General features: G+C 50.2%; 1 protein-coding gene, 1 non-coding gene and 1 pseudogene across 2 annotated transcripts in view; 1 reads left to right on the forward strand and 2 right to left on the reverse strand.

Moving 5' to 3' along the window:
* Window positions 1–15172, forward strand: part of LOC117044872 — a 934741-nt pseudogene that overhangs the window by 189869 nt on the left and 729700 nt on the right.
* Window positions 1–15172, reverse strand: part of LOC117045003 — a gene marked incomplete at its 5' end in the record, with an annotated part of 374050 nt that overhangs the window by 47928 nt on the left and 310950 nt on the right.
* On the reverse strand, window positions 6563–6681 carry LOC117046138. The gene has a single exon (XR_004426518.1). It is a non-coding gene; the product is annotated as a 5S ribosomal RNA (ribosomal RNA).

Below are 15172 nucleotides of genomic sequence, written 5' to 3' on the forward strand. Positions count from 1 at the left end.
ACCTTAAAACCCGAGCTCCGCTGGCCAACGGACGGGTCTTTCAATAAAGACCGACTCAATTCTCTGAAGAAGTACTTATTAGAAGAAAAACCCCGCCAGCTAGAATACCTGGCTACCTTTGAGGCAGTCCAGCAGGTTCTGTGCTCCCTGCAGACTGCCCCATCGCTGCAACTTCCCATCATCAAGCCTAATCGGAAGCCCAGCGAGAAGAGGCGCCAAAAACCAGCCCAGTCGCTCCCTCCCCCTTACGAGGAACGTTCAAATGAAGAGCTCATAGATCGGACCTTAATCCCCTTCTACTACCAGGGCGCAACAGCACCCGTTTCAGACCTCGGGACAAGTTCAGAGGATGAGGAGTCGGAGGGGGAGGAGGGGATGGCCCTTCGTAGCGGGAATAAAACAAAAGGGAAGCAAGCGCCACCATCATCAGGCGCGGGCCCCAGCACATCTGGGAAACAGCCGCCACCATCATCAGGCGCGGACCCCAGCACATCTAAGCCTAGTGGGGAGCCAGAGATACAGATGCCCTTGAGAGCACTGCCCATACCACCGGCGGAACCAGATGGCCCACCCCGTATGATTTACACCCACCAACCGTTTCATACAGCGGACCTGGTGGCCTGGGCAAGCCAGATGCCGTCTCTAAGAGATAGCCCTGATAAATGTTATCGCCAAATAAGCGCTATCTTCTCCACACACCATCCGACTTGGGCTGACACGCATGTTCTCCTTAATGCCCTCTTCAATGAGGCGGAGAAGGCAGATATCTTGGCCAAGGCGGGAGAAGCACTAGAGCTTGAAAACTACCAGCAAAACAAACCCGACGGTATTGAACCGCTGACAGCCCAAAATCTTAGGATTGAGCCGGAGCCTGCTTGGGACTACAACACCCCTGGCGGCGTGTGGCGCCTAAAAATCTTCAAGAAAGCCATCCTAGATGGGATTAAAGCGGCTGGCCAGCGCACCGTGAATTGGACTAAAGTCCAGTCGGTTCTACAAGGACCTAATGAGCACCCCTCAGATTATTATACTAGGCTGGTATCGGCGATAAAGACCTGGGGCGGGATAGACCCCGACAATCCTCAGCACTCAGTGATAGTGAAAGGATTCTTTAAGGATCAATCCAGCCCGGACATAAGAAAGGCTCTAAGCCTCCAGATAGGATACGATGGAAAGAGTTTCAGTGAAATCCTCTCCATCGCAAAAACCATCTTCAACACTAGGGATGAGAAGAAAAGGAGAGAACCAAGGCCAGAGGACGACCATGTGCTCGCCCTCAGCATGGAACCGGCTCAGTATCAAAGCAGGGGAAGAGGACGAGGAAGAGGAAGGGGGCCACAAGTCACAAACCGACCCTGGGGCTATACAGGAGGGGGCTGCTTCCATTGCCAGGAGGAAGGGCACATACGCAAATTTTGTCCATATCTTAATCCAGTAACTAATTGGACACAAGAGAACAGGCCTCCCCACCACAGAGGAACGAGCTATGCGCCCTACCTACCTAACCAACAGGCTGCCCCAGGGTTTGGGAACCAAACCCCAGCGACTCAAGGACAGTGGCCCCAACCACCTTCCAGACCACCGCAGGCATCCCAGTCCAATATGCGCCCCCCGATTCACCAGAGTGGGGTCCAGAATCCTGCAGCACCACCGGCCACTCTACCTCCCCAGCCGCATGGAGCAAATCAGTATTGACAATCAGCCGGGGATCCCAACCAGACCCACTCCATTTGCCCAGTCCTAGCGCTCTCTCCGGAAGATCCCATCTGCACCATTGAGATCGATGGGCACCCTTATGAGTGCCTTCTCGACACCGGAGCGACCTATTCCACCTTGGCCAACAGCCATCTGGAACCTGGGCAGGAAACCAAGAAGGTCATGGGACTGGATGGGATACCCCGCACCTGCCCGCTCTCACAGCCAGCCAAGGTCACCCTGGGACCCCTATTAGCGGAACATACCTTCTTGCTAACCAGCAGCCCAGTGAATCTCTTGGGGAGGGACCTACTTTGCAAGCTGAGAGCGACTATTAAATGCTCACAGGACGGCATATATCTGCACATGCCTGAGGAATCTGTACCTGCATTCCAGGGACTTGTACAAGAAGCAGTCCAGGAGCGTCAGTTCCCAGATCTCCCCTTGGACCTTGAATTGGAACTACCCCCTTGGCTATGGGGGACAGAATCCACCTCTGTAGGGCTTTTAAAATCCGCTGTGCCTGTCAAGATCACCTATAGAGCAGATCTCCCATACCCTTGTACTAAGCAGTACCCACTGCCACAGGCTGCAATACAGGGACTTACACCCATGATAGAGGATTTCCTACAACAGGGAATTTTAGTACCTTGCGCCTCCCCGTGCAACACGCCAGTCCTCCCCATTAAGAAGGCCGCTACAGAGGGCGCCCCAACCCGTTACCGTTTTGTACAAGACTTGAGATTAGTTAACCAATTCGTGGTGCCGCGCCACCCGGTGGTGGGGAACCCAAACTCCCTACTAAATGCAATACCACCGGGCACCTCCTGGTACAGCGCTGCAGATTTATGTTCTGCATTTTTCAGCATACCCCTGGCCCCTGAAAGTCAATTTCTCTTTGCCTTCACCTGGGGACCCGGCCAGCTCACTTGGACCAGGCTACCCCAGGGGTATGTGGAGTCGCCGGCCATCTTCTCTGCCATCTTGCACCAAGATCTACAGGATGTAGTACTGCCTGCTGGATCCAAGTATCTGCTTTACGTTGATGATATATTGATTTGTTCTAATAGCGAGGAGGCATGCAAATTGGACACCAAACACCTCCTTGTCGCCCTAGCCTACAAAGGACACAAAGTTTCCCCCAAAAAGCTAAAATTCTGCAAGCAGGAGGTCAGATATCTTGGACACGTCCTAGGGGTGGGCACCCGGAGCCTGGCAACCGACAGAATAGATGCAGTCACGAAAATACCCCTACCTCAGACTAAACGACAATTGCGTGGGCTGCTCGGGATGGCTGGGTTCTGTAGAGAATGGGTCGCCGCCTACAGCGAAATAACGAAGCCCCTGTCGGCCATGACCCGCCAGGACCACCCCGATAAGTTAATATGGAGCGAGGAGGCTTTTGCCTGCTTTGAGCGCCTGAAGAGGGAATTACGTTCCACCCCCGCTTTAGGCCTCCCAGATTACCGCATCCCATTCAATCTATACGTCCACGAACAGATGGGGGTGGCCTCGGGAGTCCTAACTCAATCCTTTCGGGACCGGCAGAGGCCAGTGGCTTACTACAGTCTGCAGCTCGATAACACCGCCAAAGGAGCCGTAAGCTGCCTTAGGGCCATAGCCGCTGCAGCAATACTCCTCCAGAAAGCGCAGGAGACAGTACTGGGGCATGAAATTACCATCCATGTGCCCCATGCAGTCTCCACCCTCCTATCTATGAAAGGCACCCACCATTTTTCCAATCCGCGTCTAAACCGCTACGAAGCCCTCCTACTGGCTCCCTCAAACGTAGTCATCAAGAGAGTAAACTCCTTGAACCCGGCGACCCTACTTCCACTGCCGGAAGATGGCACCCCCCATCACGATTGTGCTCAAATTGTCAGACAAACTGAAAAACCTAGAGAAGATTTGGATCACCTCCCCCTGGAGAACCCAGATCTTATATTATACACAGATGGCAGCTCTAAGATAGTGAATGGAGAGAGAAAGACTGGGTATGCGGTAGCATCTGATTTCGAAGTATTAGAAGCGGGTCCCATACATGCCCAGTACAGTGCTCAGGCGGCCGAACTAGTAGCCCTCATCAGAGCCTGTGAACTTAGCGAAGGAAAGCGCACCACCATATACACCGACAGCAAATATTGCTTCGGTCTGGTCCACACTACGGGGCAGATATGGCTCCAAAGGGGCTTCCTAACGGCTGCAGGATCGCAAATCTCCCACGCCGCCCTAGTGGAAAGACTGCTGTCTGCAATTCACCTACCGGCCTCCATCGCTGTCGTCCACTGTAAGGCCCACACCAAAGGGAGGGACCCGGTCTCAAAAGGCAATAGGAGGGCGGATCGCGCCGCCCAAATGGCAGCCTTGCAAACCCCGCGGGAGGGGGCAGACTTCCAATGCATTCAAATACCTGCAGACTTCGACTTTGATCTAATGTATAGGACTGCCCCTGAAGAGGAGCAATCCTCGTGGACTACCATTGGTGCGACAAAGGTCAATGGCGTATGGACTCTTCCAGATGGGAGAGTCGTCATGCCCAGGGCTTGGACCCCTAAGTTTGTCAGAGTCCTCCACCAACAAACCCACTGGGGCAAAGGGAAGCTGATAGACTTTGTTCAAAGATCCTGGTATGCCCCTGGGACAGCCACGGCAGCAGCCGCTGCTACTAAGAACTGTGTCACTTGCCAAAATTATAACCCTAAACGTGAGCCCAGGCGGCCACCAGGGGCTAGACCATGGGCTTTTGTCCCCTTTGAAAACTTACAATTGGACTTTATTGATCTTCCCCCGTGTCAGGGCTTTCATCATGTTCTGGTTATAATTGACAAATTCTCCTCATGGACTGAGGGCTTTCCTGCTAAAAGGGCTACAGCCTCGGTTGTGGCCAGAGCCCTACTCCATGAGATCATTCCACGATTTGGAATCCCACGCAAGTTAGACTCTGACAGGGGGAGCCACTTCACAGCGGCTGTGGTCCAGCATGTGGCATCTGCTCTTGGCATTAAGTGGGAACTGCACACCCCCTACCACCCCGCTTCCTCAGGGCAAGTCGAACGCATGAATCAGGAAATAAAGGTCCAATTGGGGAAAATCTGTAGCTCCACTGGTTTGAAGTGGGTCAATGCACTGCCAATAGTCCTTCACAACATCAGGAGCGCCCCCACTGGACCCCTAAAACTCTCCCCCTTTGAACTTCTCTTCGGACGACCCCCTCCTATCTATAACACCCAGTTCCCCTTATCAGAATTGGACATTGGGGAAGCTGAACTTACCAGCTATGTGATACAACTGCAGAAACAGCTGCGCAGCCTCCATAAATATGCGGCCATAGAAGGCCAGAACCTGCCAGCAGATGCCCCCGTTCACTCATTCCAACCAGGAGACTGGGTGTTAGTGAAGGTCTATCAGAAACTCCCACTGCAGCCAGCCTGGGAGGGTCCATATCAGGTCCTCCTCGTCTCACTCACAGCTCTAAAAGTGGGGGAGAAAAATGCCTGGCTTCACCATACCAGGTGCAAGGCCACACAACCGCCACAGGAGACACAGGAAAGCGGGGGGGAGGATTATACTTTTGATAACCCACCTCCCACTGCAGCCTCCTATATAGACGACGAGGACGGAGAACATATCGCCCCACCACAGGATCAGGATCGGGACCAGGATCGGGTCCAACAGCCTTCGCCACCGGATCAGGATCGGGACCAGGATCGGGTCCAACAGCCTTCGCCACCGGATCAGGATCGGGACCAGGATCGGGTCCAACAGCCTTCGCCACCGGACCAGGATCGGGACCAGGATCGGGTCCAACAGACCGGACCGGGCGCCATCTGGACCTCCGAGATCGTTCCCGGCAACACCGGTATCAAACTACGCCTGAAACGCGACTGACAGCTCGTCCTTCGCTTCGCCTCGCCTTCTGACAGCTCGTTGACAGCTCGCCTCGCCTTCTGACAGCTCGCTGACAGCTCGTCCTTCGCTTCGCCTCGCCTTCTGACAGCTCGCTGACAGCTCGTTGACAGCTCGCCTCGCCTTCTGACAGCTCGCTGACAGCTCGTCCTTCGCTTCGCCTCGCCTTCTGACAGCTCGCTGACAGCTCGTCCTTCGCTTCGCCTCGCCTTCTGACAGCTCGCTGACAGCTCGTCCTTCGCTTCGCCTCGCCTTCTGACAGCTCGTTGACAGCTCGCCTCGCCTTCTGACAGCTCGCTGACAGCTCGTCCTTCGCTTCGCCTCGCCTTCTGACAGCTCGCTGACAGCTCGTCCTTCGCTTCGCCTCGCCTTCTGACAGCTCGCTGACAGCTCGTCCTTCGCTTCGCCTCGCCTTCTGACAGCTCGTTGACAGCTCGCCTCGCCTTCTGACAGCTCGCTGACAGCTCGTCCTTCGCTTCGCCTCGCCTTCTGACAGCTCGTTGACAGCTGACAGCTATCTGACAGCTCCACCTTCAACTTCTACCATGCCGCCCCAATTTCTCTGCCCTCCCCGGACTCTATCCCTTGTTCTAACTGCTGCGACTATCACCTTCGCAGCCAACTACTGCGTGCACTTGCACACCGACTACCGTTACCTGGACTTCCATGCTGTTGACCTAGGGGGTAGGGACAACCAGGATCGAATGGGGGACTTTGACTTTTGTGTTCCTGAGTCCCGGACCCTCTTGCGTCACTCTGCAGTACCCCAACTCTCTGACTCTCAGTATTGGGAACTCTTTATCCGTACCCAATACTTCCATCGCATTGGAGCCGCTGTCCTCGCCTTGGACCATGGGCATTACCGTTTGCAATGCGTGAATGGGTCCTACCTCCTCTATGAACGAGGGGAAGTTACCAGGCTTCCCAACTGGACTGAGGTGGCGCTTGGTGGAGCCTCACACGCCTACAGCACCCGGTATTCCCAGGCGGTCTCCCATCCAAGTACTAACCAGGCCTGACCCTGCTTAGCTTCCGAGATCAGACGAGATCGGGCGTGTTCAGGGTAGTATGGCCATGACCTGCCTACCGGGAGACAAAGGAACAAAAGAGAGGAACAGGCTCTCTCGGACCTCTCCGATGTGGCCGCTAACGGAGAGACGTGGGGGAGAGCATTGTTCCCTGCCTACGGAGCGGGTTCCAATCACGTTGACATCTTGAAACTCACGGACATCCTCCTCAAATTCATGCGAGAAACCGAACAGGTCACCGATGCTCTAACCACTGAGCTCTCCCAGGTACGACAATTATCGATCCAAAACCGGATTGCTACCGATTTTTTACTGTCATCGGAGGGCGGGACTTGTGCTCTGATTGGTTCAGAGTGCTGTACGTATGTAACCGACCAAACCCTAAACATAACGGGACACCTAAACAACATACATAGACTTGCTGGGACCCTGCGTGACATCCAGCATGAAGGACTGTCGGGGCTCGACCTGTGGGGTTGGCTGCCTGATTTGGGCTGGGCGAAGCAACTCCTGAAGGGACTAGTTGTGATTGTTTTAGTCGTTACCGTATGCATTGTGACCTTTTGTTGTGTTGCTCACTGCTGGGGACCGTGTTGTTCTTTGCTTCGTTGTCCCTCCCGGAAAGCCCCTAACGCTATATTTCCCCTTAGAGCCTATTCCCGTACCGCCATTCCCTTCCCTGAATACGTACGGATGCGGCACCTGGGGGAAGGGGAATATCAGATCACCGAACTGTGAAGGTGCGGAGAGAAGGGGTTGCTGTTCCTCCGGAACGGGCCGCAACCCTCTCTCCGAATGGGGGATATGATAGGGAAACCGGCAGGGGGAGCGCTCTTCCCGGAGGCCTGCTGACAAGGCGGCCAGCCGGGACTCACCGGATCGCCTTTAGGACACTTCCCCTGGGCCCCGAGAACCCCTCCACATGTTTCCCCACACGGTCTCACAAGCAGCACACTGATTTTCCCCAATAACCCCCTTCAAAAGGCTGTACATAAAGCCTAAAAACCCGTACCGCTTCGCCTGTCAGAAGCGCTTCGCTACACACCATTTTCTCAATGAGCGGCAGGCCCGCCAATCAGGAGCATGCATCCAGCTCAGCCTGCAAAATGGAACGTTCAGCTCGGATACTATGATTCAATCATCACCTTCACGCTTGACTGAACGCTAAGTGGGTATTGACAGGCTCCCTGCTGGGAGAACAATGGAATCGAAACCAAAATGTATCCAGTTGGGGAAACTATTAATTATAACTTGCAACAATGTATCAAATGGACAATTTAAAGACTGGGTGGCCTGTTTTTGACAGCTCGAAATGTTTATTATTGTAAAATCCGTAACTCCTGAACGCAGTGTCCAATCTGCTCAGTTCGAGTGTCTATCTTCTCCTCAGGAGATGGACTCTCCATCCCCTCGGTTCCCGCCATCCTCCGACCATCAGAAGTACACTTTCTTGAACATATATAATTTTTGGACTTTGTGTCGATGACCTTCATAATCCTTTCAGCAGGCAGTCACGTCCTCATCCAGGAAATGCACCCCTCCCAATAATCCACTCAATCCTCATCCATCAGTTACCATAGTAGCAGACATCCTCCCAAGGATCCCCTATTGTTCTTCCCCAGTGGAAACTCTCTATGTGTATTGTACCCACCCTTAAACCATTTACCTGTTCCTGCCACCTTGATCGTTATGCTAAACTTGTTTTCCCCATATGTAGATCCTGAAAACCCCCCCCTTCCTCCTGTCAATCATCTGACGTTTTCCCCATGTGATGATGACGTTCCTGAAGGGTATTCTGGGATGTTTTGTGAAGTTTTAAAAGTCCATGTCACCCCTTTCCCCGTTGAACAGTCTTGGCTGCTCCTGTTGCGCAATAAAGCTTCTTTGCTTTACTTTGCTCCTGGCTGGCTTCCTCCTTGATCTCCGCAGAACCCGTGGGCTTCTCTCATAGGGCCAGGTGGACAAGCACACTTGGGATTTTTCCGTAACAGTATCTTGTGGGAAATGGATGTTTGGCTCTAGTGGGGGTCCTCACCCGGGGGTCCTCAGGAGTTCCTCCCCACCCCCACTCCCCTGCTTCTGTCTCCTTTTCTTGCACTTGGACTCTCTTCTCTGCTGTTCTCAAGACAGACTCCTTGGGTGGGATCTCTTTTTCTTTGCTTTGAGGGCCAGGTATGTATCTTGCCAACCACCTGAGGGCCAAGTGGGCGGGGCCAAAGACACTTCCCCTGTAATTTAGGAAGGTATTTTAGCATTATTATTCTGTTAGATAGCTTAACACACACACAGCCATTGATGCCAAGGTCCCTGGAGGCTCAGTGAGTAGCAGCGCCCATTTCCAGCTCAGCTGCTTTTCCAGCAACAATCCCTTTGGGAGAGAGAGGATGTGGTCCTGGGATGCCCTGCTCTGGGTGCGAGGGGATTGCTGCAGTGGCCTCCGTGTGGAGCTGCCCTTGGAGACACTGGGAAACTGGTTTGCAATGCAGCAGCCAGACTATGGGCTGGGATCCCTCCCTTTATTCCTGGCCTTTCTCTCCCCCCTTCCTTCCTTCCTCATCCACCTTTGGAAAACCATTTGCACATGTTTCCTCTGTTGTGCAATGACGCTGAGCGAAGTCACACAGAGTTAAAAGTACTTTGTTTAAAGAAGGGAGATTTCGTGGGAGCCATTGGGGATCCTGTGATCTCCCGGAAGGAGAGCGTTGCAGACCTGGCCCCTCCCTGGCAGGCCCCTCTCCTCCCCCTGCATGAGCAGACCAGGCCCCCCAGGCTGGCCCCCTCCCCTGCTGCAGCCCTGGGACCCCCACCGCCTCCCCACTCACCAGATCCCAGGAGGGGACAGCCAGGCAGCCCTGGCAGGAGAGGGAGGGGCCTGGGCTCTGGAGGACCTGGCCCCCTCTCTCTTGCTTCCTGTCCTCTCTAGGAAGGCAGCTCCGTTCCCTTTAACCCTTGCAGAGCCATTTGACTCAGCTCAGCCGTTTCTCGCTTGGCAGAACCTCGGCTATTTATTCTTTTTATGGATTATGGGGGGCTACGCCAATGCCCAGATATCCTTTTGGGGGTGAGGCTCTTGGCTGGACTCTGAGCATCCCCCTTCCTTGTCAGGAAACCAGAGGAACAGCTTGCAGGGAAAAGGGCTTTGCAGGAAGCAAGGAATTCAGGAGTGGAGAGAGAGGAGGGGATCCCAAGGTCATCTATTCCAACCCCCAGCAATGCAGGAATCTCAGCTAAAGCATCCCTGGCAGATGGCCGTCCGATCTCTGCTTAGAAACCCCCAAGGAAGGAGAGTCCACCCCCTCCCAAGGGAGACCTTTTCCCCTGCCAAACGGCTCTTAGATGTCCCTCAAAGAAGCGGGTCCTGAGTTCGAGCACTGCTGAAACAATCGCATTGGCTACCAAGGAGGAACCAAGCAAAGTTCAAAATAAATCATATTCTCATCATAAATGAGTAATACACGATTTGTAAAAATGTTATATGGAAAAATACGAGAGAGACGTTGCATTACCTCTGTAAATCAAGAAAATCTTTAATAAAAAATATTTTTTTAAAAACAAATAGATCAGAAATATCTATTTGAAAGAGATACTGACTGAAGTAAATTTGGAAGTCTGAAAAATAAATAAAAATAAAAATAAATGACTAATACATTCTGATGCATGCTTTTATGCTAATACGGTGGTACCTCTAGTTATGAATTTAAATCATTCCGGAGGTCCGTTCTTAACCTGAAACTGTTCTTAACTAGAAGCGTGCTTTCGCTAATGGGGCCTCTTGCTGCTTCTGTGGCGCCGGCACACGATTTCCGTTCTCATCTTGGGGCAAAGTTCTCAACTTGATGTAACTCTTCCAGGTTAGCCGCGTTTGTAACCTGAGGCGTTTGTAACTTGTAACTCAAACTTATATTCGTGTTGACACATTAAGTGATAAATAAAACTACAAGTGAGGAACTCAGACTGTATCCTTGTTCTTCCTGTGCGTGGCAATTACCCCATCCGTGGTGTTTCTTCCTGTCCTTGTAAAATATTATGTGTCTCTTCCCGGCTGTTGCTGTTCTTCATCATCCCTTCGGCAGAGCTTTTTTAAATTATTTTTTACGTTACACATCCAATCTATTTTTAAAAAATATATATATATACTTTTTATTAATTTTTCATTTAACAATATATACTCACATCGTGGCTTCCATTGCTTGCTTTTGGGGTGGAAGATATCCACAAAAGGAAATTTCAAGGACCCTTTCTTGCCGCAGCCTCCAATCACAACGATCATTTCCGCTAACTCCATGACTCTGGGATAAGAAAAGAAATTTGTTAGTCTTGGGGGACAGCAAGACCCTTTTGGCAACACAACATGACCCACATCCCTTATAAAGGTGGGGGAACCTCTGTGCCCCTTAGAACCCACACCTGATCTTTAGTGCTGACGATATAAATCTAACGAATAAATATTTTGCTCTTTTGTTTTACTTATTTACCTGTTTTCATCCTGTATTTTATTCTGTGAACAGCCCTGAGAACTTAGGATGAAGAGCGGCATATGAATTTACAATGACCTTTCAAATATTGTACTTTATAAATTTAGTCCAATCTTTTTGGAATGCTTGATCGTGTTGGTTTAGGATTTTTCCTGTGAGCTTCGCCAGTTCTGCAAAGTCCATCATCTTCATCTGCCACTCTTCTTTCGTCGGTACTTCTTGCTGTTTCCATTTTTGGGCTAAAAGAATTCTTGCCACAGTTGCATACATAAACAGTCTTTTATCTTCCCTTAGTATCTCTTCGCCCGCTATAACCAATAAAAAGGCTTCTGGATTTTTTTTAAGCAAAAGTATTTTTAAACATTTTCTTTAACTCGTTATATATCCTTTCCCAGAAAGCCTTTACCTCTTTACAAGTCCACTTTGAGGTTTGGAGCTTACAGGGTTAAATAAGCTCAACAGTCCGCCCCGCCCACAGGGAGGAGAATGTGTCATACTTCCGGGTAGTTCTGCTGTAAGCGAAGCCTATGTGATTTGTGACGCACTGTTTATTTTCTGTTCATTCTGGTTTCACTTTTGACCGGAGCAGAGATGCCGTCCATATCTCCGGGGGAAAGAATGTCTGTGATTTATGCTTGTAAATAAAGCTTGCTTTCTTAGAAGAAGCTGGACTCTGTGGAATTTATATGCTGGCAAGAAAGGCACACACACACACACCATTGCGCAGAAGGAGAAGTTTGAACAACTCTGCCAAAGCACTGGAGAAGCAGAGGGAAAGGCAGCAAGAAGCGTTGCTGGAATCCATTAGTGTTTTCCAAGTGCTAAACTGTTTTTGAGGCTTTTCCAGTTAAAACAAAAGCCCCAACATCCACCACATGTGGTAAAAGATACCTTCCTTTTCATTTCATTCCCAGCATAGAGTCAAATCAAATCAAAGGTACAGGTTTTTGCAGTCAGGGCAGTCGGCAATTCGGGCTTGCAGAGGACCCATCACGATTTCGGCCCAGCCTGTGTCTTTATGAAAATCCCTGTCGTTGAACGGCTGCGGCTAAGATGATTATTGCAAAAAAACTGGAAGGGAGAGAAAACTCCCTCAATAAAGGAAAGGCAAACAAAATTCTGCGAATATATAGATCTGACACGACTTACGGCAGTAGTGAGGGGGCAATCAGACCAAAAACTGATAGAAAAATGGACATGTGTTAAAGAATACATTAATAAACATTGTTCGGGAATTAACGTATCCATATGCAATGAATGAAATTTGTAGAGGAAACAAATGAGAGGAAATGGATGTAAGAACAGGTAGTTAGAATAATATCGATAACACAGTGAATAGAAGAGGGAATAACAATGGAAGCCACACATAGGTGGAGGGAAGTCAAGATTTATGTTTTTTATGTTCAGTTTAATTTTGGGTTAAACTATGTTTAGTGGTTTTCTTTTAAAGGAATTAAGGAGGCGTACTGTATGTACATATTTGGAATATTTTGAACAAGTTTGTTTCGGGAGCTGAATATGTTTAGCCTGGAGAAGAGAAGGTTAAGGGGTGATATGATAGCCATGTTCAAACATATAAAAGGATGTTTAAGCGGAGGCTTGACAGCCATCTGTCAGGAATGCTTTGATGGTGTTTCCTGCTTGGCAGGGGGTTGGATTGGATGGCCCTTGGGGTCTCTTCCAACTCTAGGATTCTATGATTCTATGATTCAGGTTCGGTTGTGTGTTTGTGTGTACTGTACTTATCAATAAAAAGAATAAAAAATAAGATCCCTGTTGTTGATTTTCAAGCTCTTCTCAGCGAAAAAAGGGGGGAAGCAGGTAAAGGAGCTTCTCCTGCTTCCCTTGTCTGCAGAAAGGGCTCCATCGTGTGGGAGAAAATCAGGCTGCAAGCAGCCCCACCTCCACCTGAGGCTGGAAAAGGCACTAGGGATGTCTTCTCCTCCTTGCACAGCCTTGCCTTGGCCCTCTGCCCCCAGGGGGGAAAAAGGGGTCCTGGAAACTCACGCCTGCAATTAGCAAAGGCCTTTAGGGGCTCCCTCTCTCACTTTTCCGAACCAATTTGGAAAACTTTCTGTGTCCTGCATGGAAAGGGACAGCCTGTGTGGCTTTTATTTTATTTTACCAAGAGAGCTCACTTCTTGTTTGTGTCTTTTCTTAGCATTCTTATTCTGGTGCGTGTATATTTTTAGATTTTTGCAGAAAAGTCTTGGCTCACTGCTCTTGCTTTCCACATCGCAGCCATCTGGGGACCTGCCTGCCTGCCTGCCTGCCTGCCAGCCTTGGGGCACAGGGGGGGTCAGATGTTGCCAGCAGGCAAATCTCCCCGCACCCACCTGCTCCTGAGGCCGACATGTTTGTCCACTAAGTGGGGCCCAGAGGAGACAGGATCCTTCCTTTGTTTACCGGCAATGCTTAATAGCTCCAGCCTCATTAGTGCCGGCCGGACACGGCCACTGGAGAGCGGAGAACAGAGGCCAAGTAATTAAGCCCTGGGCGCCACGACTCATTTGCAAGCTTGTCGGCTTCAGGAACTTTTAATGTGACCTTTGGGCACCAAGAGGAACTTTTGCAGAGCTGACACTTGCAAAGGCCTCCTCTGATGACGGCAGAGCATGCAGCAAGGATCTCGTTCTAAAAACCCAGCACCTCCCTCCTGCTTGGCAGGGGGTTGGACTAGATGGCCCTTGTGGTCTCTTCCAACTCTATGATTCTATGATTCCCTCCCCGCCCCGATAATCTCTGTCATTCTCTTTAAATTAAAAAAAATATTATTGTAAATTTCAAAAGCAATTACCAATTATTCCGGTCTTGTCGGGACTGTTGTTTATGATTATTTTTCATTTATTGAATGTATGTACCGCCCTATACCTGGAGGTCTCAGGGGGATTCACATAAAAAAGATAACAGTGTACAAAATTAAAATAAAAGGAACAACCCAATAATACCCACCCACCCACCCACCCCGAAAAGAGCCACGTTTTAAAAGGGTATGGGAGGTTGATCAGGTCAAGCAAAGGCCTGGTTAAAAAGGAACGCTTTTGCCTGTCGCCTAAAGGTGTGTAATGACTATAAAACCAGGGGGGGGGAGATGGGGGTGTCAGAGGGGTGCAAATCACTAAGAGGAACATCTGCCAGTGTGTGGCCCCGTGCCAACCCCATAAATGCTGCCACCTCAATCCTGGCTGCATTTACTTGGAAGTAAGTCCCATTCATGGTTGGCTGGCACCCCACTGCTGCCCCTACTTCCACCGCCCCAAAACCTCCCCCACTGACCCCCCCACCCCACTGCCGCTTCCTCCTCTGTTACACTTTGACAATGAAACTAAGAAACGACAGCTGATGAGGAATAAACAAAACAGGGCCTTGTCCTGCTGGAGTTAAAAATCATTGCAACTGGAATTTGTTTCATACTTTAAACAACCACTGTTTATTGCCGTCCTGGCCTGAGTCCTTGCAACCTTTCTGTTTGATTTCCTGAACTGTCCAAGGACTCCCATTTTTATTATTATTTTTTATTAGCTTCCTCCTCTGTTGCCATACTGCCGCCCGAGACCCCTGCAAGTGGCCCAGGGAAGCCCCAGCGCATTTACGGTACTGGGGGAGGAAAAGAGGAGGAAGAAGAGGGTCCAGAGGCGTAGGAAGGTCAAGTGGTACCCGGTGCGGAAAATTTCCTGTCTCCCCCCCCTACAAAAATGGTTTTCCGTTATTTCATATTTTCTTACAAAGGAATAATAACAAGTCATAATAATTATAATAAACTTTTATTTATATCCCGCCCTCCCCGGCTGAAGTCGGGCTCAGGGTGGCTAACATCAGATACATAACATTGGTATAAAATCAAACAATAATGACATTACCTCCTACAAACATCTCAAAATCAAATTAAAGTCTAATTACATGGCTTTCCACAGGGTTAGGGTTGGGAACAGCAAGTGCGCCACTGAACTGAAATTTCAGCCTTCACGACATAGGAAAACAGCCAAGTAAACAGCTATTTTGGTGGAGGAGGGTCAAGATATTAACCGATATGCATGAAATTTCATATATAGCTATATAATCCCTAGT

The sequence above is a fragment of the Lacerta agilis genome, chromosome 4, assembly GCF_009819535.1.
Source record: "Lacerta agilis isolate rLacAgi1 chromosome 4, rLacAgi1.pri, whole genome shotgun sequence".
Classification (NCBI taxonomy): domain Eukaryota; kingdom Metazoa; phylum Chordata; class Lepidosauria; order Squamata; family Lacertidae; genus Lacerta; species Lacerta agilis.